Raw genomic sequence first — 4,222 nt, 5'->3', positions numbered from 1 at the left:
CCCTGTAAACATCCAGTTAGATTATGTATCCAGAGCCTCTCTTTAGTTATTGCTCAAATAACAGCCTTCTCATGATATGAACTTTAATTTAATTTTATAAATATGCATCTTTCAGCTACTAGTGAAAGTAAATGAAGCAACCTCCTGAGTGCCAGGGAGGGCAGGTCATCTCAGAACCCGAGTCTAGGACCAAACCCTCTGAGAAAGGAAGGTAAGTTCCACCTTTACTATCACCCAAAGAGGTTGCAAGTTCAGAAAAGTATAAAAGTATTTAGGATTAGGTGAAGCAGGAAGGTTCCTCACTGAACATTTCCATGATTCATCACTCACGTCTCCAATTACCGTTTCCTACAATTCAGTTCTGCTGATGGGCATAAACTCGAGCAAACTCCGGATGATAGTGAAATACAGGGAAGCCTGGGGTGCTGTAGTCCATGGGGTTGCAAAGAGTCAGACACAACTGAGGGAATGAACAGCAACAACAGCTCTGCCAAAAACAGTTGCCATAATATATTTGATCAGATTCTTGTGCAGTGACTGAGAATAAAAGGCAAAACTAACTTCATGTCTCAAAAGAGAGGGTTGCCTCAGGATAGAAAACAGAAACATTATTCATTAGGATGATCTTAAGCACTGTAGTTGCTTAGAATATTAAACATGAATTTTTGCATGCACAATTAAGAATGAATATTTTTTCATGGGCCTTTTTGCCCTTCTTGAATTTTCTGCTCTCTAAATGTCTAACTGACACCAGAGACAAAGATTGAATCCTAAATGTGGAGCTGGTCCCTGGCTGGTCCCAAGCTCCTTCAGCAGAGTGAGTGTCATGTTTGCACAGAGAATGCCATTGCCTGGTACATCCAGCTGTCGTTCTCCACCAGTTAGTACACATTTCCATAACAAGTAGGCCCTTTCAAACAACCTCCATTTTTAATTTACTGAAAAAGTTTGACTCTCCACAGGCTCCCAAAACCATTAGGAGTGTATGAAGTTGCTGTCTCTGGATCTTTGTTCTTATGTCTCTATTTAGCAGAGAGACAGAAAGAGAGGCAGAGACAGAGACACACAGAGACAGAGACAGAAAGGAAACAGGAGAGAAGAGGTCACAGTATAAGTCAGATGCCAAGATAAACTTGCATTTCCACATTTTAGATATTCTGCGTCTGTCTGAAAATTCTCTTCTAATGTCTCATGAAGTTAATATTATTTAAAGAATTGGTAATTTGGAAGCATTTTATCAAATAATTCCTTTGGAGAGAGAATTCTGGATAAAAATAAAGACCTGATCTTGCTTCAGAGGCAGAAATGATCTCAGATGTGAATGCAGTTCATTCGATTCTTAAGGAAAGAGAGAGATTCTATTATTTAAAAGTTAAGAGTATACCTCACGCAATTTTCACAGCAACACTTATATTTGATTAATTTTATAACTAAGACCCGAGAAATAGAGAACAGTAGATGAGAGCTCAAAATGTCCACATTCATTGTAGGGACTATCGGAAAATTACTTGAACTGGGGAAACCTGAGGGATGGAATTGACTTGAAGTTTGAGTAAAACAGGATTATTGTTGGGTTCTTTGCTTTATCACTGGGTTTCTTATGGAAAACAATTTCCCTGATATTGAACTGCCTGATAGGCAAAGATGGCCTTGATTTAGACCTGAGGGGCCATTCCAGCAACACAACCCCTCCTACGGCACCTGGATGCATGTTCTTCTTTGTTTCCAGGCTGATGGTATCTGTTCTGCTTCACGAGTTAGGAGGGCTAATTTGTCTTTGCCCCAAGCTAGATTTAGCTTGAATGTGAAATCAGTCTAGAATCTAAATCTAGAACTGAATCATAGATACACAGAATCTCAGTTCCATGATTCACTGGGTGATAGTCTAACAGACCGCTTTGCCATCACCTAAAGGTCAGGGTTGACTCTCAGCCAAGGTGAGGGGCCCTTCCTGCCCCCCTCACGTCTCAGTCCAGTTAACTCTCAACTTAGTGACAATCTTGTTACCACCACGCCTCCGATTGATTCTGTTAGACAATTCTATTTCAGATGCAAAGCAGAGGGATTCATCTTCAAACCAGCTCACAAAGGGGAGTTTATTGAATGCTTATGTCAGGAAGTTCAAACTGTGAATTTTCAGGAGAGATGGATTTAAGGGGTCAAATGATATGACCAGGAATCTGGGTCTCTTCATCTCTTCCATTTGCATTATTTGCTGCTAGATTTGTTCTCAGGAAGCTCATACTATGAGAGAGAATGAGGGCGATTGATCCTATAGGCTTACATAGCCTTTGCAGTCACACTTCTTTTATTATCCCACAGAAGCCCTGAGTGTTTCCATCAATTTTCCTTCCTAGGTTATCTAATAAATACCACAGCAAGTGCTGAGCCCAGCACTATGGTCCCCTGGCTGGCCAGAACTGGAATGTATGTCTTTCCCTAAGGTGATGGAAAATGAGGCTATTTTCATGTAAACCTAGTGGAAATGGTTTTCAATAACAAACATGTATTATCCTATCCAAAAAGTGAAGAAGAAAAACAGTATAAATTGATGCAGATGAGAGATACTCTATTTCTCACACTTCAGTGTTATGATAAAGTAGGCTATATACAGATTCTTAGAGTAGTAATATATTATATAAAAATGTTGTAAAGGTATTTATACCGTGTTGGGTCTTCCTTTGTTTATTAGTGATTTTACTATTTTGAAACCTGATGAGAAAAACATGAAGCAATGAAGAGGGTTCTTGAGAAATAGTTCTTGTTCGTCTGCGGCAGTTGTTCAAATTAACAGACTTACAAGATATTTTATAGAGATAAGCCAGGCCATGCCGTGTAGAGTAATAGACTTCATTTAGGGATATTGAATTGTATAGGCAATAAAGGTAAAAGATCACCCATGAAGCCAGAGATAAATGACAGAGCTTTCTGAAAGATGTTGTGTGTGTGTGTGTGTGTGTGTGTGTGTGTGTGTGTGTGTGTGTGAAGAGCTCAGTCATCAGAGATTGCAGCAATCTATCCCTAAGGAATAATTGTTCTTTATATGTTAATTTCCAATTCACAAACAACAAATGTTTATGAAAATCCATGTATTCCTTTAAAGTTGCCTCTTAAATTATAAGCTCTAACGTTGTGCATATTATCTAGCAGGGGATTGATTTTCAGGAATACTTACAACTTAAAAACAGGTCAATCCTTCCACAATTCTGAAATAAAGCTTTTACCCAGTTTGAAATCTTTTCAAAGTTGTATTCAAAATAATTGAGAAACTTTTAAAATAAAGCCCATTTTTAAATATCAAATATACTATCTTCTTACTCAACATAGTTTATGACACACACATTTTTAGCACCTTGCTCCCTCAATGTTCTATTGGAATAAATGACTACACATAAAAATAAAATTTAATTTATTTCACCACTTTAAAACTAGGAGGAGGGCTACCAGCAGACCGGAGCAGTGAAGAATTAATGGACCCAATAAAGCCGGTGAGAAAGGGAAGACATAAAAATAAGTTCACATTTAGTAAAGTCTGGAAATAGCCTCAAGGAATGAAGCAGCAGAAGGTGAGGGCCGGAAGGAAGCAGCTGGGATGCTGGTCTGCTGACAAAGGAAGGGGAAATTGAGTAGTGCGTCCAGTCCTGTTGCTGAATAGGTTGGGCAGATCGTCCCAGGACTGTCCATATGGGTCTCGGGTAATTACGGGTGTTCTCACAGTGAAAGTCCATTGGACAGCAAGGAGATTAAAACAGTCAATCCTAAAGGAAATCAACCCTGAATATTCATTGGAAGGACTGATGCTGAAGCTCCAATACTTTGGCCACCTGATGCGAAGAGCCAGCCAACTCATTGGAAAAGACCCTGATAGGTGGGAAAGATTGAGGGCAGGAGGAGAAGGGAGCAATAGAGGATGAGATGGTCGGATGACATCACCAACTCAATGGACATGTGTTTGAGCAAACTCTGGGAGATAATGAAAGACAGGGAAGTGTGGTGTGCTGCAGTCCATCGGATCGTAAAGAGTCAGACATGAGTTAGTGACTGAACAACAACAACAATCCTATGGGATAAGTTATTTTTTCCCTACTCTGCACCTAAGAAAATGAAGGTCCAGAGAGTTTCAGAAGTTACAAGCCAGGAAGTGGATAAGCTGCTAATCCACTTAAAATGAGGTACCTTGAGTTTATATTAAATGCTCTCAACATATACAGCATTCTTTGAA

Source organism: Giraffa tippelskirchi, chromosome 6, assembly GCF_054371585.1.
Source record: "Giraffa tippelskirchi isolate mGirTip1 chromosome 6, T2T-mGirTip1v1.2.pri, whole genome shotgun sequence".
Classification (NCBI taxonomy): Eukaryota; Metazoa; Chordata; class Mammalia; order Artiodactyla; family Giraffidae; genus Giraffa; species Giraffa tippelskirchi.
This window is presented reverse-complemented; position numbering follows the sequence as displayed.